This window comes from Apteryx mantelli, chromosome 1 (genome assembly GCF_036417845.1).
Source record: "Apteryx mantelli isolate bAptMan1 chromosome 1, bAptMan1.hap1, whole genome shotgun sequence".
Lineage (NCBI taxonomy): Eukaryota > Metazoa > Chordata > Aves > Apterygiformes > Apterygidae > Apteryx > Apteryx mantelli.
In genome coordinates, this window is record NC_089978.1 from 41,832,586 (window position 1) to 41,855,168 (window position 22,583).

Consider the following 22,583-nt stretch of genomic DNA (forward strand, 5'->3'; position numbering starts at 1 on the left):
CTTATTGAGTTCAAAGGCAACTGATCAGCAGTCCTAAGGATGATAGTGGCACGTAAATGTTAAACTAAGACACCTTCAGTTTTGATATTACAATACTTAAATACAGTCTATTTATTTTACACAATAAGGTGTGCCATTCTGTTGCACATTCAGTATACACGTGTTTACGAGATGCTGTTAAAATTAAAAAACAAAAATGCAAAATGACAAAACTCTTCAATGAAGCTGAAATAACTGATGTAGAAGCACAAATTAAATTTAAATTAACCGTCCTTTCTTTATGCATTCAAAATATCTCACTTTGTAGTCCAAGCATGTGTGCCATGGTTTTATGTGAAACACTTTAAATTAATACGGTTTCTTTTAGTATACTCCATATATGTCAATAAGGCTTATAGTAATTGACACATCAACAGGAACATAAGATTTTTATTTAAAAATTTTAGGCTGTGGGTCTTTTAGAGGTAATTTGTATAACTAATTGAAACCATATAGCAAAGCCATCCAGCCATTTTGTATGCTACCGAAGTGCAGTGTGCTATGTAGGATAATGCAGTACAAGTTATCACTAATTTTCAAAGGCCTTTAAATGACCCACTTTCATAACGCTAAATACTAAGCAGCTTTTGCAAATGTATAAATAAAATTTCTCCTTAATTTTTTCCGCACTCATTTTTCTTTAATGTAATTTCCAACTATGCAACTTTTATCTTGAATGCACTTTATATTTGAAGATTTCTTGATCTTCAGCTGCAAGCTGAAAGACATCTTATAATCAACATATGTAACATTAGTGATTTTTCCAATGCATTTGAGTTTAACATGTTAGTATCTAATGCCATGCCGGTCAGTTTGCTTATGTTGTCCTCTTAAATATATAATACATAGTGCATTGCAATGGTTAATGGACATTAACAGCATATATTTTTCTCCCATTCCAATCTATCATATTAATTGAGTAGCTCATTTGGATTTTGAATAAACAGATTTTTGGATTAAATTTTAAAAAGTGTTTTTTCTAAGAACTCAAATCTCTTTAGCAAGTTTGTTCTTAATCCTGAAAGATGTTAATGGAGAACTTCTGTGCTCTGCTGTCTGTGAGAACTAACATACCAGAGCAACCCACAAGTTTAGGTCATAAACAACGAAAGCAACTGCAGAGATCATTGTGAACTAAACAGAATAAATAAATAAATAAATAAATAAATAGAACTTATGCACATACTGATATCCTATCCTAGTGATAACATATACAGTAACTACTCTTGCTATCTTTCTTCCCATGGAGCCTTGTTTTTTAAATTTTTTTCTTTCCCACTTCTCAGCCATAATTTTTCACTTGATGTCTACCTTTGTCCCTTTGCTTTCTCCTTTAGCTTAATTTTCTCTTGGCATTAGCCTCTTTCAGCTCCTTATCTCCTTCATAGGTGTACAGGACTGTAAGGTACAGCCTGAGCCACTGAATTTAGTCCTCTGCTATTATAGTCAGTCATATAATTTAATCCTTTTTATATAATGATCAGACTAATTAAGGTTTCTTGTCTTTAATTATCCCTCTAGAATGATGTCAGAGCTTCACTGATCTGATACTTGAGTTCCCTTTCTATTTTCCTGCCAAAACTTAGTCCTAGCAAGTTTATATCCATTTCTTTGTATGCCAACACTGGCCTTTAGCTTAAACAGTTGTTTGCCTCCCTGGCCTTCCTCTCTGTGATGTATTTATTGAGAAAAATCACTTCCCCATCACCTTCATTTTCCTAGGCTGAGAAGCCAGATTCTGCCACTCTCTCATGCACTAGACCCCTTTAACCCAGTAATCAGCTTAACTGCTTTATACTATTCCACTTTGTGTTCATCCTTCTTGAAACACCTCGAGGTGATCTCAGTGTTTCATATAAGGTCATAACAGTTTGTTCTACACTCAGACTTGTATTTATTGGGTAGAAGTGAATACACATAACACGATACAACATAGTGCAACACAAGTATCAGCTCTGTTTAATGCTTCTCTAACTAGATTATGGGTGCATCTGGTCTTGTGTTACAACCAAATATATGCTATCTGGATGCCTCCTATGTACAACTACATGCATGTTTGTTCGCCTCTTTGGTGGTCAGGTTGCTGACATGTTTATGTAAAATGCTTATGGGTATATGGTCTGGATATGCCATCACAGTGTTACAAGATCCTTGTATACTGTTGTTAGTTACACTGTTTTAGTGCATTTATATTTAGGTTCAAGGTAAGCAAATATTAATTAAATCCTGAGTAGTACACTTTTAATTTATAGGTTATAGACCTCTGCTTTGGCTACAATCGGGAAAGACAGTATTGTTTCCTTTTCTCTACTGGAAACATCTCTTTTAATTCACCCTAAATTGGATATATTTTTTCATAATTACATCAGCATGGCAGTCCATGGTCACCTTATGATATGCTTTTATACTTTGATCCAGTATATATATATATGTGTATATATATATAGCGATACTAAGATACCCAGGTCTTTCTCTTTCTTGATATTTTCAAATGACAAGGTTCCAGTTTGCATAAGAAGTGTTTATAGTTCATTCTTTACATGATCTATATTTTACGCTACTAATTTTTCTGCCATTTCTGTTACTCTGATTCTCAAGGTTATCTTGTTATCTGATCCACATCTTTCAAAAATGTCCCACCAAACCAATGTATCATCATCTGTTGTATCCTTGCTTCATGGTAGTTTTTTTCTTCTCCTTCTTCGCTGTCTAAAGAGGATATAACTCCAACAGCCCATTTGGTGTGTAAGAAGTTATTGTGATCTTTTTTTCTTCATCACTTCTAAATATGGAGGATATTATAAAAATCAGTCTGCATTACATTTAAGTCTTTGAATTAAGACTCCACAGAAAGCAGTTAGAACTGTCCATTTGCTTCAGTATGGTTTAGTTAAGACCATCTCATCTCGGGAAAAGGTCTGAAGCTTAATAAGAAAAACTTATTTCTTATAGGTAATAAGGAGGACTTTTTAGGAGAAATTGTAAGAGAAAATAGGACCAAAACGTAGCTAACATACCAAGAAAAATCCAAATAAATTAAATAGTACTATCTATTTATCTATATTTTTCCTTTTAAAACAGGTAAGCAAGATATACAAGTAAAAAAAAAAATGACATGCTGTATCATAATTTAGTTCAACTGGCAGATTAACTGGGACAACTGATTCATATTTTAAGCACTGATAGTACAGCTATGCATGCTGCTGCGCTGGAATAGAGTTTCAGTAACTCCAGTGTGTTGTGTGTGAACTTCAGGCTTATCAGGTTGAAAGACTGAGAGAAAAGGTGAATCATTTAAAATCATTTAAAAAATATAATTTGAAAATAAAGAGAAATATACCAAATTCGCCTTGGCCAATGAAGAAACATCTAGTGCAATATGTTGTAAATGGCCAGCACAACCACTGAACCAAGGCACACAGTAAGAACACTCAGATACCTTTTGCCTATGCAAAATGCATAGGCAATTGCCTATGCAATGGTCTTTTATAGCATTTCTTCTGTTAGAGTAAAACACAATTACAAATGTTGACACTGTGTTATGGTCACAGGCAGTAATCCCTTTCGTTTTCAGTTCCCAATAAATTCAGACAGAGGAATATTTATTTCTTAAAAGCTGAGGAGTTGAGATTTGTCTCCCTTCACTCTTTTAAGTGTCCAGAGGCTTTCTCCAAACTAACTACACAAAATTATAGAAGTTCTAGAAAATATCAGTATGAGTTATTTTTCAATACAATAAGAAACGTTAAAGAAGCTTACAGAAGTAGGATTTGAAAGAAAATAAAAGAGAAGGCAACATACTGAAAAATATCACAAAAAACATAAGGAATATTTTTGAAGACTAATCACACATATAATAAATAATATAACAATTTAAGTGATCTATACATTTTTAATTTTCAGCTGGATCTGTATTGTTAGATTTTTTTGTTAGGTGAATCCAACCAGGAACACTGAAAAATACAATTTTCTTCAGGCAATTCTTTGATTCTTCTTCAATTTTCTTTCTTCAAATTTCTTCTTCAATTCTTCTTCAATTCTTTCTTCAGCTCTTCAGACAAAATATTTTATAAACTAGTAATTGCATTTACAACAACATCTAGTATAAGACTAATTTTCAAAGAACAGAAATTCCTCTAAATATTCATAAACTTCAGGGAGAAAGGAATACCTTCCTGAACTCTGGTGAACACTCCCTGGGTTCATTTTAGAAACTCAGGAATATAAATATTTCTGTAGGGTACTGAAGGAGAAATAAACTTTCCCAGATCCTTGTAATTAATTATAAGGTATATCCAATATTTCCTTCAGTTAATTGTCACAGTTTCATGTAAAACAAAGCCCTATATTTGAGATTTCAAATTGGTTAAAATTATCACTTTGCTGGAGTTTGTGATGAACATCCCATTGATTTTAGTAATGTCAGGATTTTACCAGAGGATTTTATTCCCTGCAAAATCCACACATGCTATGATTGGATTATTTTCTTTAAAATCTTTTCATAAGTCTTTCATTTTTTGCTATATGTTTTCAGTGGATTCCAATGCATTGTTCCATGTTTCTGCTTAAAATATAGGTTTAAGACAGTGTTTTATGCTTATATGCTATGAGACAGAGAAAGTTGCTTGTGATACTAGAAAAGAAGTTAGATAAAATATGATTGCTACGATTATTCCTGGTGATTGCTTTCTCAAAAATCTCTATTTTCCACTGAGGAAGTCTATAGTGAAAGCTCTTGTTATTATTGTAATTCTGTCACCTTTACTGCTTAGTTTACTCATGCACTAGATACATTTTTTTTTTTTTTAATTACACTGAACATTTTTGGGACTCCTTCTTGAAAGGAAGCAAATGAAATCAGTGGTAAGGGAAAACAGAAGAACTAAATTCTCATAGATTTTTTTTTTCTTAGACAATGCTGGGGATCAACTGACTAATTTCTTATTGCAACGCCTATCTCCATTTTAATTGTTCTGACAAATAAATATAACCTTATACTAAACACACTGGCTGTGAAACAATTAGCAATAAGGTAAAGCTGTTTCCAAGATTTTTTCTCCTGCTGTCACGCACACACACACACACGCACACACACACACACACACACGGATCTCTACGAAGCTTGTTTTCCTTGTGATAAAGGAAGAGGTGATAAAGACGAAAGACTGAAAGGCCCCTTACATTCCCTGTATTAAACTGACCCAAAGTACATGGTAAGCCATATTTGCCTCCCAAAGCTCTTGTGAACTAAATTCTGATATGCTAGTTAGGTTTGGTACCTGGTAGGTAGATGTTTGGGAGATTTTCGGTAGGAGACTCTTACGAGCTGATAAGGAAACTCTAACAAATGTTCAAGGAAATTATGGAGACATCAAGCCACAGTCCTGATTCAGGGCTAAGTGTACAGGGCTCAATGATGAAAGCACAATCTGTTCTTGCCAAATTTTCATTGATAATTTTATAACACTACAGTTCTAAGTTTAAAAAGTGCCCATCAGCCTTTCTATGCTGTCTGGAATAATATGGGGGCTGGGGGAAATCTTTAAATATTCCTGTCTGTAAATCTGGTGTTGTATGTGTTTCAGGTTCATTTTCTGGCATTACAAAGAATAAAATAGTGAAGAAAGGTGTTATTTTTAACAGTAAATTTTAAGGGTTTTTTTTGAGGATATTAATGACAATAATCCTTTGAATTTGCTGTCAAGGCAGTAGAAATCCACACCTTTCCCAGTCAAGAAATAGTAACACAGATGTTGATATAAGTATTCAGGCAAAGTGTAAAATTTCAGATGTCAAATGACTTTATCATGTACGACTTACAGATCAAATATTTGCCTCTAAGCTTTGTATAAGGAATACTTTCAAGAAAATTATATTCTATTTTCACCTAATCATAACTGAAAAGGGGAAATTTGGTCAATGAAGTAATATGACTTTTTAAAGTTTTTTGACACTGTTTTACATTTCAGATTTGCATCAAGAAGGAATATAGCTATAATACAGGGGTTGCTTAGTCTAAGCAAGAAAAAGTGAATGGGGAAACAATTAAATTTTTGGTTACTGAGAAGACTGCACCAAAGACTATGAATATAAAAGCAGTTATCCGTGTCCGAGGCATACATGAGGGGAAAAAAAATGGATGCCAATTATAGCAGGGAAGATTAAGATCAGGTTTAAGGAAAACTTTCTAGAAAAGTAGAATGATTTACTTCACATTGTGGAATTCCAGCACTCGAGGTCTGTTAGAACAAACATTTGTTGCAAATAGGGTAGGTGCTCTCGATCCTGTTTTAAGACCAAAAATGAACTAACTCATTTTCCTCTCTGTCTGTAGTTCCCTAATAATGGCTCACAAACACGAGAGTGAAATTCTGTTATAAAACAGTTCTTTCCTATCCAGAGATTACAGATTTTAATGGTTGGTAGAATTATTGTTGTAAGCCCATATAAAGTTTACATACTGTATTGGGATCCTCAGTATGGAATAAAATCTATAAATACAGCTTTTGAAAAACAGAAAGGAAATGTTTAAAGTGGATGTTTTTAATGGATTGCGTACATCAGGGGATCACAGAATTAAACTGACTAATTTGTTATATATATATATATATATATATATATATATATATATATATATTCTGCCTGAATTGGTTGATATCTGCATTTTTATGATGTATCTCCTAATATAGTCACTCATTTTTTCCTCTGATGATTATAGCCTGCCATTTACTCACAACAAAGGACATTTTTAACTGAACTGAAAAAACTTCAAGCCTGAATGGTCTGAAAGGCCTCCTTTCTGATGACATGGATGGTTATCTGGAAAAAACCCTTTTAATCACCAGGTATAAATGTAGAAACAATGCTAAAAATGAGTCAGGGTACAAATAGCTCCCAGCAGAGAGACTTCTTATCATGCGAGCTATTCAAATGTTGCCCAGAAAAGAAAGTAATTAAGCTACATGTTGGAGGCATGGATAGTTGGTTTGAATCTATGAATACCTACTATGAATTAGAAAAGAAAAGCAGGTACCTTCGTTCCTCTTCTCTTTATTTCTTGCAGAAGCAGACTTCAATATGAAAACTAACGGCCAGCCCAGCATTTTGCTTTTGTGTGTATATATATATATATATATATGCACATACATACATACATACATACACACATATGAGAAGACTCTTGCAAAAATTAAAGCTTATACATGCAAAGAACACAGAAGAAAAATGGATTACAACAGAAATAGTCTACATCTACACTTGTGTCCAGCAGAAATGAACTTCTTGCATACCAGGGACGATCAATCTTATATCTGAGCTCTCTAAAATATTCCCACAAAGTCTATGATCTGATATCTGTCTTCTAGACATGATGGTAAAATTTTCTATTAGAATTCATGAGCCAATGACATGAACATAGACATAGGAAGTGACATTTATTCTAAAATTAAAAGGGAGTTATGTGCATTGGTCAACTAAAATGCCTTCACTAAAATGCCACACCAAGGAGCAATATGCTTTTAGTCACAAGAGACATTATGATAAAAATGTTTCTTCAGACATGCACAATCCTCCTATTCCTTACTGTCAGAATGATGCTGATTTTAGCCATAAGTGTAAGAGACTTGAAGAGACAATTGACTGAACATTCTCTAAGTTAGAAAGCAGCAGTTCCACAAAGTATGCCAGCATTTTCTAAACATAATCCAGCCCTCACATATTTGCTACTGGGTCACAGAAGTGTATGTTCTAACTTGTCAGGAGCTGGATTAGAACAAATAACAACTACAAAAAATATAAGAAAGAGAAAAAATCTGCTTTTAAAATTACATGTATATAAGCATCCCCCTGGATTCTTGAATTACAAGACTTAACCCTTACCCTGATAAGCAGAATGTCAAATAGCTCTATTTTCATAAATGCCTGTTCCATAGCTACTGAGAATATTAGTCCTTAAGTCATTTTTTATACCTCCATTCGCTTTCACTTACTGGCCTGAGCTTTTGTATTAACTTGGAAACTCAGAATATGTTGATATGGCACAGAAGAACCAACATACATTTTGGTTATTTTATTAACAATTTGCCAACCACACAGAACTGTCTGGCATTTTACTAATGCAGAAATGACTGACTTTTTCAACACGTCATCACATGATGCTGAAGTTAGTGTGAAGTAAATATCAACTGCAGATACATGCTGATTATTTTTAGTAGTAACAGGTGTCAGTTTTTGTTGCCACTTCCCATTTGTCTCAGTTTACTGAGACAGAGTTATAAGTGTCTGTGCTATTCATTTTTAAGATAATATCCATAATATTTAATACTTCCTTTCAGTATGGATTTTGATTTTGATAGTCCAGATACTGTTCATTGCAAGACTCCTATAATATTCAAAATGGAAAACAATTTTAGGAGAAGAAAAGTAACTATTCAAGTAGTCAGTAATTAATACAAGTGTGAGATGCTATTCAGTCAGTTACCCTTTTAAAAAAATCTTTATGGTCATCATTCTGCTAAGTAGCAGTACCTTGTGAAATGCTGGAAATTGATTTCTTGTTGAAGAAGAAATCAGCGATGCAAAGTCTGAAAATAGTCATATTTGTTCTATCTGAAGGAGTTTATCAGTTATAGAACAGATATGCTCACAATGAGTAGGCAGGATATCCCTTTTTTTGGAAAGGTCATCCACCCCAAATGCTTGGCTACTGTGGAACAGTTGTGTTTCAAGAATGACATTAACTTCTCAGCTTCAGAGAAGACAGCAGTAAGTTCAACATTTCTTAGTATTTGACAACTATACATAGGTTCGAAAGAATTGTGTCTGGTAACCAGAACTCCAGATTTTTTTTCTGAAGCTAAAAATTGTACATATGTTAAGAAAAATAAGGTGTGAGTCTATGTGTAATAGCACCATCTGGTGACCCTATCACAGCAATGCTATAGACAGATAGACATATAGACACATAATTTTTTCCCCTGATTCCCTTGAAACTGGCTCAGCTGGATGAAAGAAAGATGTACTGTTTCCTACTGAAAGTACATCTAGCCCAGCCCCAATATTCACTTACACGTTAGCAATGGCGTAGCTAGCAAGTGGTCTGTGGCTTAAGTCTTTGTGGATTCCCATATACTTAATAGCATAAGCAATTTACATATATTCTTAAGATGCAGAAAAAGCAAATGTGTGGACTAGGTCCTGTGGTGGTTATAATCTCTCTCTTACTGTTTTATTTTAAGTAGAGATAAAAGTAGGAATACACTGCATCCAACCTATCTTTAAAAGGATAGGCTTTGAGCACATTAGGAAAATTTTAGTGTATTATTTTATATGAGGGCTACATCACTTTAACTGCATTATTTCAACACTGTCACTGATTTTTTTCTGAGTATAATTTCCTCCATTAAGATTTGTGCTTTAGCTGATGTATATTCTCCTTTTTTCCTTTTTCCTTCTTCCCCTGAGAAATGTTGATATCCTGTGTTTCACCAGTCAACAGTAACTCTTGTAGATATACACCACCATAACCTTTGATATGGTTTGCTTAAACAGCAGAGCAAATAATTGAAACTAGTTTCCTTGAAATCAGCTGAGATTTCAGCAGGCCTGAAAAAAGAACAGATTTGTAGCTGAATGCTTTCCAAGCAATCTGTTTAGTTCTGCATGTGCTTCAACTCAATTTCATGGTAATTTCATAAGGAGGTTGTATTTTAATCTAGTGTGGTGCAGAGCTGAAGCTTTTACCCTTTTCTTTAAGTAATACAGTTGGAACTTTTTTTTAATGCCACTTTAGTTAGTAATATAAATTATGTTGCAGCACACTTGCAATGTCTGTGTTTTAAAATACCTCTCAACAGCTTCCCAATTATTTTTCTCTCTGAGTACCTAACAGCTAGTGATGTATACAAAGTTATCCATTTAGTTCAAGTGTTTTTCCCCGTATCTTGTCTTTTTTTTTCCAGAAGCTAATATGCCAAGTACATCCACTTAGCTAATGAAAGACAACTAATACAACGTACAAGTAAATTGACCTAATTGAGTAATATATGCAGATCAAAATCTGAGAGAAAATATTTCTGTATTATAATGAGATGTTAGTAAATGAGAGAAACTTTTTTGAAATTCACATTATAGTGGTAAGTTTCATAGATAATTTTAAAGGTGTCTCAAATTGGCTTACTTTCTTTCTGAATCATACTGTTGTTCATGATTTACAGGGAAGATTATTTGTTTTCAGCTCAGGAAGAGAGACTATGGATGTGAAATCATGAATTAATGAACGAAAAAAAAGAACTGTCCAAAGCTGATTTATTGCATCATATTCTTGACAGTCATTTTTTAGAGCAAACAGAAGAAAGAATATTGTTAACACAAAAAAGAAGCATATGTATTCAACAGTCTTTTTACACCTCTCAAGCATGAAGACCCTGCATGTCTACTTATATTTTTTTCCTAAAGAACATGGATGTAAGTTTTCTGTTAGAAGTCATCCACTATATATCTTTATAGAAAAAAAATCAAACAGCTGCTTGTGAAGACTGTATTCAGTATACTAATGCCCTTTGTTTATTATGGTTCTTTTTCATCAGTGGAAAAGGATAGAGGATCTTTCCTTTCCCAGTGTATCTATCTGGCTGTGATTCAGGCTTGAGGCTCTGGCAGAAATTCAAGATAGATATTGTGGAATTGATATCATTCTCTCAACCTGTGTATTTTGTGTTTATACATTCACTGCATAATATCAAGATGGATCCTCAACAATACTCAGATGATATCTAGATACCTTTGCCAAAATTCAAAGACATTTATTTGCTTGCTTTCTTCTGTTTGCATTACACACACACACATATATGTATGTATATATACGTATATATTTAATGGCTTGTTTTAATTTTTTTCTTTTTAAAGCTGTTAATACATTTCCTCATCAGTCATTGATCTCACTATCATCATAGCCTTTCTACTGTTGTTAGCAGGTAGTTTACTGTTGCTTGTTCTTGCTAAAGATTAGGTAAACCTAGAATCCATTTGCATGCAGAATGCATTCACATACTCTGACTAGTGCATGTTGTTGGCATAATTCTTCCCTTGAAACATACTGTACCTGTTCTTTATATATGCCCTGACCTTTGAGTGCAGATAATTAGCTTACATTCGATCTTCAGTATAAATTATTTTATCATTTGGATCTCAGCCACCTGTGCTACTACTTTCCTTCTTCTTCACCCTAGCACTGAAGATAAATTAGAAAGTTTCTCCTGTGGGTAAGCAGATTTGAATATTGCTGTGTTGAAACCAAGTCAGTTTATATGATGGATACTCTAAATTAGTTCATGAAATTTATTACTGCCAAACCTGTGTTTCTGAAACGTGAAAGCTATTTGAACATAAGGTGTTGCTTGCTCATGGAGGTATATTTCATGCGTTGGTTTGAATTAAATGAAATGAAAAACATGAAAGTAACATTTTTAATGTAGCATATGGAAAGTTAGGAAATTCCAGAATTAAAATACTCCTTTGTGTATACGCCCCTCTCTCTCTCTCTCTCTCTATATATATGTATATATACACATACAGATATATACATTTATGATTTAGTCTTTAATTAATTGAATGTTTACACAAGAATTGCTTTGCCATGAAGGTGAATATACAGTTCAAAAAATGTGTCAGAGTTGTATAAAGACTGGAAAGGATGGGAATGGAATGGAATGGTTAGTAAAGATTTCTGGTTTCCTGTTTTAGAGTATTGGGAGTGTTTGGCATGAGGCTTTATGCACACTGCTTGTGCACATCTTTTGGTTTAGTTTCCTCTGAAAATGCAACCAGTATGCAGTCCATGCATATTGAGACTGCTCTGTGAGGCAACTGCAGTAAAGTCAGGAGATTTGCTTCAAAAGCACACTTTTGTTCCAAATTAAAATATTCATGCAGACTCAGCCTGAAGATCTCATTACAAGCCTAAGTATGTATTCTCTCTCTCTTTCTCTCTCTCTCTTTTTTTTTCTTCTGTTTGAAGGTTTTGATTTTATCTGATGCATAAACTGAAACGACAAACTACTTCCTACCTAGTTCAAATGTCAAATGATATAGTTAGTAAAGAATGAGACATTTGATTTTATCCTTCAGAGCTCCCCATCATATGAGGAGAACTCATTCTTCCACTGAAAAAGCTGGGTAATAAATAAATAAATAAGTTAGTTCTTGGTCTGTTCTTTCTCTATTAAAGGAACAGAGAGAAGGCAAAAGTGGCCAGCTAGGCTTATTGGGAGGGATGTGCTGCATCCACTAATAGGAAAAAATCTTAGTTTTCCTGCATGTCTGCAAGTCTGAGGATTATTTTTTTCCAGGAAGGCTGTGGGAGCAACTCAGATCTAGATCAGTTCTGTGAACAACTCTGTTTCAAGTTGCATATATGCAGTGAAAATATGTTCCTCTCCTTTACCATTTGATGGTGCCACTTAGAACAGATCAGTATAGTTTAAAGAAACCAAGTAGAACAAATCCATAATATTTGCCCATGCATCACTCTGATAGCTACTGAAATGAAGAGTCAGATTTGTGGCACATGAGCAGCTTGAGATGATTCAGTTTGTCACAATGCACAAAGGCTTTGAAGCACAATTGTGTTAGCACATGCCCAGAAAGGCTAAAGATGGACTTCATATTTCACATGAATCTGAAATACAATATGAAGATTAGTTCAGCAAAATGGTCTGTCTTGAATGGTGCACATTACACCATGTGAATCTTCTGCCTGCTGGATTTAAAATTTGCTTCTTAATATAATCTTTTTCAAAAGTTTCCAAAAAGATTATGGAAAAGTTATGGAGAAAAAAAATGTCTAAGGGACTTAGTTGAATATATACAAAAATATATCTCAAACAACAAATATGGCAACCTATTAGTGCTGATGACATACATAGTTTGTCAATAGCACTGAGGCAAGCTATACCAATAGGCTATATCATCCTTTCCCCACCCTTCTTTTCTTATAAAGGAAATTGTTCTGCAGGGCATCTACTGAAAGCATGTACAAAAGAAATGAGGTTAGTTTTATTAATTTACTTTCTTCACAACTGAATAGCCATAGCTTTATTCTCTTATTCCCCTTGGCACTACTTTGTTCCTTTCTTTAATAACAGTAAATGTGAAAAATCAGGATTTGTTCTATTCAGCTTCATTTCACTTTGAGTGCTGTAGGGAGATGAGCTCTGAAATTGTTCACTGTAATGTATAGGATATCTGGTGGATTCACTTTACTGATGATGCAGTATCATTGCAGATGTCTCACTTCAGGTTGTACACTTTTATTAGAACATTAAGTCTTGAACTCTTGACTCCTTTTGAGTGGCATCCAGCAATTTCAAAGGAAGAATTGCTGAGATGCGTAAGCAGTAGTCCTCTTCGAATAGTTCTGCTGCCAGTGCAAATAAAACTTGTCAAAACAAACAAACAAACAAGCAAACAACCCCCCAGGGTTTTCATATAAGAAATATGAAATACTGACCTCACTGATTTTTCCTCTCTGACCTGTCTCACACCTGCTGATAGTGGGTATGAATTGCTGCCACTGATACAGGTTAATGAATGATCTGTGTTCTCAGAATTTACAAATATCATAAATTCACTTGTGGAAATAATTTTTTAAGTATTCATTGGCAGATCACAACAACTAAACTAACAAAAGTAAATAAAAACCAAATAAAGGAAGACAGCTGGGATTAACTTAAACTGATTTTACTTTCATTTGGAGAATTAGAAAATTCTTTTGGGGACCAAGCAAGCCATTTTTAAACAAAACCAAAATGCTTGTTTTAATTTGGATTATTTTAACTGTTTTTTGGTAACGTAAGCAAAGGGAATTTAGAAAGGACAATCCAGTTTCCCAAAAGGAAAAAGTAGCTACTCACAAAAAACAACAAAGACCCTGAGAATATCAGTGATCAGTAGAGGCAATCACTAAAGCTGTGAGAGATCTAAGTTCCATTCCGCTCCTTACCTGATCTGCAGTATGGATTTGAAAGTAGCTTCCCTATCTCATAAATGAGCAGCCTGATCACTGCATTAACAAATATCCTGGGAGTGCTTGGTCACCTGATCATGCTGTGCCATTGAACAGTTGAATATCCTTTGGGATTAGTACCAGGTATGTTCTTATTTGGGGTAAATGACTTTAAAAAGAGGTTGTTTTGGAATATTCTTTCTGCCGTAATCAATAATTACAAAAAAAACAAACTCACATTACTTATTGTGGTCTGAGCTAGTCATCCAGGCCTCCAGTAGGGGGGATGGGAATAATGGCTAAACGTGGTCAAAGACGAAATAATAGTCTGATATTCATTTTCACCATTTAGCTGATTTGCCCTTATCAAAATCCTTCACCTGACAGAAGTAAGACTCCCAGGTGCCCATTTTTAGCAAGATCCTTTATCATGTAGTGAAGGGTATGAAAGCAATTTTGCATGTTTCATCATCCTTATAATTCATTCCGGTTATCCAAAGCCACTCAGGCTAATTCCCACTCCCAGAGCACTCCCAGAGCAACTGTCCAGCTCTGTCCCCACCTGGCTGCCCCTTCCCATAGTGATCAGCACAGGACCTCTCCATGATGTTATGTAAGGAAAGCATGAGAGAGAAAAGATCAAGAACAATCACTATTATGTTGTTTGAATACTTCTGTTATAGACCAGTTAAGTTGGTTTAGCAAGCAAGTTACTGCTAAAAGAGATCAATAAGTGATGAAGTCATAAGGAACAGTTTAAGGAATGGACAGAAGTGAGACAGGGAGTCAAGAATAGTTAGGAAAAGAGGCTGCAGGAGATGACTGCAATTCACAAAGAGACAATACCAAGAGCAAAATATTGGCTGTCAGAATTTTTATTTATTTATTTTCGGAAGACCCCATTTTGCAAGTAGACATTCAGATCTGAAAGTTTTGTCAATGTAGTGAAAAGTTTTATACTTTTCTGCCACCATACCCTTCAGCCTTTAGCCTTTTTCCAGTAAACTCGGTACTCTTGAATGACTTTAGCTGCTGCTGCTGCTGCTGCTGCTAAGAGAGGTGGTTGTACCTTCCACACTACCACTTCACAAGGCTGGAGGTAGTTCTGCTTTTCCAAAGAGCTGTTTCTGGATGGACGTCTTGGTAACTGTGGAAACCCTGGATAGAAAAGCAAAGGCAAGTGCTGTGAAAAAATAGTAAACAAATATATTAGTTATTTTTCTTATTGGTCTGCATTCTCAGATCCAGAACTATCTCTGGTAACATAGGCAGCACAAAAAGTAATTCTGTTAAACCTACCTGTTGTAATATCAGACAGTGCCTTTCTACTTTTGGAGATGTTGCTGAGGGAGAGCTGCTTAAAAGTTGTTTGAACACACTCCTTGGACAGTGTCTGATTCAAGAAAATCTCACTCTTTCCTAAGATGTAGTTTGAGGATTTCATAAGATTTTCAATTAACTTTCATCTAGCCCTGCCTTATACCTGAAAGCTGTGGGGTGAATAGGATATGTATGATTTTCAGTCAAGGGCAAGAAGAGGATATATAAAGGAAGAGGGAACTTTGCCTTCTATTAATTGGCACCCCGTCCTCCCCCAAACAAACAAACAATCAAACAAATTCTAGGGTACCTAACCCCTTCAAGACTGTAGATAGACCCTCCTAACAGATAAATTGCCAGTCTAATTTATCACAGATGTGCATACGGTGTAGACAGTTGGTACAGTCTTTTTCAAAAAGCAGATGAACTCCATGAGCAGACAAGATCCATGAACTCAGGACACTGTATGATATGATAAGTTGTAAGGGTCCAGGCTTCAGATCAATGAATGCGAGTAAGGATATTCTTGCTTAATGATTACCTCCCTTAAGGACATAGATGCCTCTGTACAGACCTGAAGGAGGTCTTTATATAAGATTGTAATACAAAGTCAATACTTCTTTATCGAGAATGGTTGTAAAAACAGGTTTTTTTTCATAGTGTCAGACCTTCTCTATAATTGAAATGTTTAAAAAACTAAACTTAAAAGTGTACCTGACATGAAAAATTTCAAAAAAGGTTTTAATTTTAATTTCATTTGGGACTGAAGACGTATTTTTAAATGTCAGAATTTTGCAAAACAGAAATTCTCAGTTTCAGTTAGTTTTAATCAATGCAAACAATATGGTCTATTTTGTGACTTCCTTGTTTACCATCTTCTTTTAGGAATTTTGAGTTGATGTTGAATAGTCTGGATATCATGGTAAGGAGAAGAAGTATAAAATCTTTAAGACAAATGGATAAAATTGCAGCTTTTTATGGCATTCTTTATTTCTTTCTTTATTATTATGTTTGGGTTTTAGTATGCCATCTTCTTAGGAACATACCATTTTATAAGACATAATTGTCTGTTAATTTCTTAGCAAATGTATAAATTACACAGTTTAATAATGAGTACTAATTCATTTAATCATAAAATGTTAATTTTAACAACTAAGTAAATAGACCATAATTATACAGCTATCACTTTAATTTCATAAATGCAATATGCATACCAAGAGTTGCATCTTATTAGTTTAAATGAGATATGTGATAGCATAAAAGAGGCTATATACAAAACCAACATGTTCACATTCTTTTTTCAACATAACAAAATCATACTTGAGACAAGAAAAAAACTGTGAAAGGTAACACTTTATATTGGCTGATATGTTAAAATGTGTCAATGATCTGATTGTGAAGAGAGTCTATATGGATAAGTCTTTAGATTTTTTTTTTTTTTACATCACTCACCTATGTAAATGCAAATGAAGACTCGACCTCATTTTCAGTTATCCAGTCACCACACTTCAGAAAGAGGCTGGAAAAGAGAATAGAGAATGTCTTCAACTGTGAATGCATCAAATGCAAGAGTATTGCTCATTTATAACAGGTCATTTCAGAGTTCAGTCTAGTAAAGATGAACTTTAGTGTTTGCTTCATGATTTACAGGTATTCCCTAAGCATTCTGTCCTTCACATTTATAGGAAAATATTTGTGGCGAGGCACATCACTGAACACCTTTAAGTTAAAAGAATAACTGTAAATTAAATATCTAAGCATGAGATCCCTAAATCTGAAGCAGAACCTATGGTTACCTGAAGGTCAATACAAAGAATTGCAGAGGGCCATTGATCTTTTCCTAAAACAGGTGTCTAAGATAGGTCACATTAAAAGACCCTCTGTGTCTTTTAAACTAAATTACATTTTTCCTTAAAAGATATGGACTGCACAGTCAGATTCTGTGCTGCCCTTTTCCCAGTGTTGCTAGCCTGTGCAGAACAGTGCCAGCTTAAGACTTATTTGCTGCACCCAGTCCCATAATAGGGCATATTCAAGTATCAGTTCTCGAAGGAAGAGTATAAAGGCATCCTGATAGGATGCCTACTCTATTTCTGCTGCCTACTTGCTCTGTTCACAACTGGTTGCTCTTTCCTGGAAGTAATGAAGTAAAACAGGTCTCCCAAGAGCAAAAAGGAAATTTGCCTGGAAAGGTAGACAGGAACAAACTGTTGCCTTATTGAAAAGAGAGGAGGAGAGTCAGGAGGTCATTCACATTCAAAGATGGATCTGCTTTTTAAAATGTTTTGCATTCTGTTAAAAAAGGATGTTTTTTTTTCCTTTACTTTTTTAACCTAATAATACTAAGCCTGGGAAAATGTAAAAGAGAAACCTGAAGCAATTGTTGTTTCATCTGCAGAGATGTCAATAATTAACGTATCTAAAAGAGAGACAATTTTTTGTTGGAATTTACACTAAATTGAAAACTGATTTTAAAAGAGAATAAGGAACAAGAAAATGTGTAAATTTCCACTTAGAAATTCTGTTATTTTGTCTCATGAGAGTTTAACTTCCCAGTTTCTCCTCAGTTGGATGATGTCCCTTTCCAGAGAACATTTTCCATAATGGTCTAATTTCTTACCTCTTGGAAAGATGCTCTAAAATTTGATTTTCTTCCTGTGGTTTATAATGTGAGTCGTTTATCAGCTGAAGTGTTCAACCAATAAAGAAAAAAGTGGGCTAGAAAACAAGAACCTCAAATACTTCCCATAAGGGATGTTGCATCAACAAATCTATTTTGTAGTATTCTGTGATTTTAGACAAAAAAAAAAGAAAAAAACCCCCAATAAATTACCAAGAAAACTTTAAAATTTGAGATGACAATAGTGTTAGAAAAGCAACTGGATCTATATGTCAACTTTAATAAGCCTTACAACAGTCCAGTAGCCCCAGACCATACGGATGTATGACTGCAGCTGTAGAGTAATTTTTTATTTTAAAAGTCATCTGGACCTACAAAGAGAAATGGGACCTCAGTGGAGATCTGATTTATTTTTCTGGTTGTGGGTCAAAAGTACAAGTCTGGGAAGGGACAAAAGACATTGGCAAATGATAAATAAAACAATGAAACTAGTTTTTGTAGCGCAAAATATTCCTTTTTGGCCTATGTTGAGAGAAAAGTGTTAAAATTCAAGTTATTTCTTACTCAAATGTTCAAAGGGAATGTAATGCTCCTAGTACATATATATGAGGGAAAAAAAAATCCTCTATGCACATAAAAAATCTTTAAAAATATAAAACATTGTAGATGTTTGTTCTTCTTGCCCATATGGGTAGCATTTAAATTACTTCATCCCCCACAAAGGATAAAGGGACCATAACACAAGAAGGGTTCTTTGGGATAATTAAGTCTACTACATTGCATTTCAAAGCAACAACATTCATAAATACATCTTTTTTTTTTTTTTAAACCCTACTACGCATCTTGGAATACTCCCTCACAATTTTAATATGTTGTCTGATTTCCATCTGTATTTCTTCAAATAGAATTTATATCCCTCTACAGCTCTTATTTTGTGATGAAATGGCCTGGAACATTGAACCAGAACCTTCTCTACCCATTAACTGAGATATTCTGTTATTTATCACTTTTACGTATTAACATTCAGGCACTTCATTCTGTCACTTCCTTTCTGTTCTAAATTAGTTTCTTCCATACATTTTTAGGGGTGCAACTCGTCAGACTTCTCCAGTTGCTAGAATTAGAAGTTTGGAACATAAGAGAGAATGTATAAGACACATTTTGAGGTAGCTGTGTAACTTTCTGGATATGTTTGTATTTCTTTTTGTCTTGATTTTATCTTTTAATTTCTTACATTATGCAGAATAAGCCAGTAAGTGTCATGAGCTGATTATATAGGTCTACTTCTATTTCTAACGCAGATGTGGTTGCAAAAGTCATGTGCCACCTGAAACTTTGTGTACAATCCATTTTCTTCTCCAGCCTTGCAATGAAGATGTATTTTGTTAGCATAAGGAGTAGATGACAGCAAAGTTTTATAAGAAAATTTCACTCGGTTTGTGAAGACCTTATCTCTTGGCAGAAACAACTTCTTTCCATTTTTAAAGAATTTTCTTGTCAGGCTGAATTGAGCAAAACATCACACAGCCAATTGCATACATATTCTGTTGGTTAAGTCTCCATTGTGTCCATCATTCCAGGATGATTATTTCTGCAGTCTCAATGTGCAGATGAAAAGCTGTCTTGAATTACATCCAAGAAAACCTGCTGTGTTCTGTATGGGAACTATATATTAAGCTGGCTAATGATGAAGGTCAAATACATAGTGGTTTGGGTTTTTTTTTCCCCTTTAATTATACTGGTATGGCATTTATACACATATTTAGGCATTTATAATAAAAAAAATACACTGTTATATTTATTTTCAGATCATCCCAGCAATTTAATATTTGTGATATGTCAAATTTAACCATCATATATGAACCAGGTACCTTAAACTTGTATTTATATACATTATTTTCATAAGATGAAACTGATTATTTCACAAAATAGCTGCGAGTCAGTCCTTTTGTAAAATGACATAAGCTTCAGCCACTTTTAGAAATGACTGATGCTATCAACATTCTATGACATTATTAGACTTTGCCTCCTTCATTTGGTCACTGTACAAAATACTTAAATGTTTTAGGCATTTCATAAAATGACTAGCATTATTATTATAGTTATATTGTGAAACCTAGTATTACAGGCTGTCATACTATTTGATTACCTAAGCAATATTTTACAAAATAATTAACCATCTGATATCATTGTTAGTTGTCTCCCCTATCAGGACATAAAGATTAATTAAAATAGAGAAGAAAGTCTTAACATTTTATATTAGCAAGTCATATGGAGGTCAAATAGGCTATGTTTTAATCATTGAAGCTACAGCTGGTTGCAATACGCTGAAGAAACAGGAGTCAAAAGAAAGTTATTCAATATAGTTTACTCACCTCTTAACTAACCATTGCTGAGGACTGATCAAAGTTTCGAAATTAATTTTAGAGAATAACTATAGAAAAAGTATGTTAAGTGCCTAAATTACATAATTCTAATAAAAAAAAGCTTTATGTTGTTTTTGATAATATATTTTAAAAAAAGGCAAACCAACATCCTAAATCAAAGTCATGACTGAAAATTATTTGCTTACCAAGTGACTCTTGAGGACATTCTGCCTTCTGCATGCATCATAAATTCTTTAGATATGCATCAAGTTTTTCAAGTTATTATTTTTTAAGTGATGACATTGCAGGTTGTTGGGTTATGTGATAAAAAGCTCATCTGCACACACACAGAGGAGCACAGAGGAACAACGGCAGGTGGGGGAACCCCAGTACTACCCTGACCTGGCCACTTCCAGGCCCATCACAGGAGTGCAATCCACCTCTAAAAGACTCATCTCCACACACATGAAGGAGCGCAAAGGGACAACAGCAGGGGGGACCCCAATAACCCAGTCAGAGACACGAGTCCCTGACTTGGTCCTCCCAGGGCTGTCCCAGGGGGGCATCAGCCCCACAGGCCAGGGGTGAGACCCATCACCATGAGTCAACGGGAGCGGCTCTCCGGAGCGCCTTTCCAGCTGAGGGGGAGGTCACTGCCGAGGGTCTGGGACACACTTTGGCATGTGGGGAAGAGCATTTCGGGACTGCACAAGAGTTATTATGGAATGATTAGGGGAGAAACCCAAGATGGTGAAAGGGAGGGATCAGGGTGGTTCAGGAAGGAACAAACATGGGAAAATAGAAGAATAAGGGGATGAAAAGGGCCAGTTGTGTAAGCAGGGGCTCCTCAGTATGCCTGTCTGGCCATGCCCTGCACCCGATCACCACAGTCTGTCCTGTCTTCTCATTAAACTCCATTTCAAGCTATTTTCCTGGGTGAGGGTCTCTCTCTCGTGTGTGTGTGTGTGTGTGTGTGTGTACGGAGGTGTAAGTGCCAACAACAGGAGTGGGATCACAGGTCACAGGGGCCTGTGTGTCTGTGGTGCCAGCAACCAGACAGTATGCTGTGAGGGAGGGTATGCAGGTCAGTGTGCGATCACTAGTGATCACTATCATATCACATTGAATATATGTATTTATTTCCTGCTAATAGGTCTTCCTCCTGATCAGCCAGGGAGAGAAACAGGATGAAGCTGTTGGTGCTGTTTGTGTTTGTGTGAGTGCTGAGTGTGTCTGTCTGTGCTGATCTGTGTGGCCGGCTGTGTATATATGTATAAGTGCTGTAAATGCATATTTGTGTGTGCCTACTGGGAATACATGCTCAGGTTCACCATGGGGACATGGAGCTGTGGCAGCCTCACCTCTCTCAGGCTACTAGATTCAACCTCCCCCTAAGACATGCAAGGAGATCTATCCTGATATTTAAAAGCTGATGAAGAAGTCACAATTTAAAAAAGCACCTACCATATAATGTATCAACATGGTGGATGCACAGAGCAACATCAAGGGAACATACATAGCTACAGACCATGTAAGTTATGACAATGTTAAGAAAAGAATTAAAAATACAACCATAAAAAAGTTGTGGAGATCTCCTAACTTTCTGCCTGCAGAGCCAAAAAACAATAATCAGACCTAAATGATGAATATTCATTCCCAAGGCAAATTAATTGTACTAATAATCAGCCCTTGAATCATGACAACTCCAAATGAATAATACTATACTAGAAGCAGGTCAACAAAGTTCATGTTCTCTGACTTCTTGCACCAAAGTGAACATCAAAAATGATCTAAGATCATATCTTCCTTTTTAGTGTTCTGTCATGTCACAGAAAGATAATAAAATGGAATCTACCAGTAAAGTAACCTAAGAACTAAATCTTTTAGGATTCCAGTTCAACCTACTGCACAGGAAGCTAAGATACTATCAAAGCCACAGCTCAGTGGTATGTATCAAACATCTATGCTAAGTGCATGTCATCAGGGGGCAATATGCAGTGCTATTCATCTCTGAAATAAACTGTATGTCATATGCCACTTTGCTTGGTACAAGAAAATAATCTGCTATCAATACTTGTTGTTCCTCTTCCCAGCTCTACTGGTCTTTTGCCTGGGAAATTCATAAGGTACCTGTGTTCCTGGGCCCAAAACTTCTCCAAATAATCACATTTCCATTATTATTTAAGGTCAAGATATGGTTGTTACCTCATTAGAGTATCTGTACAGATTCAGCCAA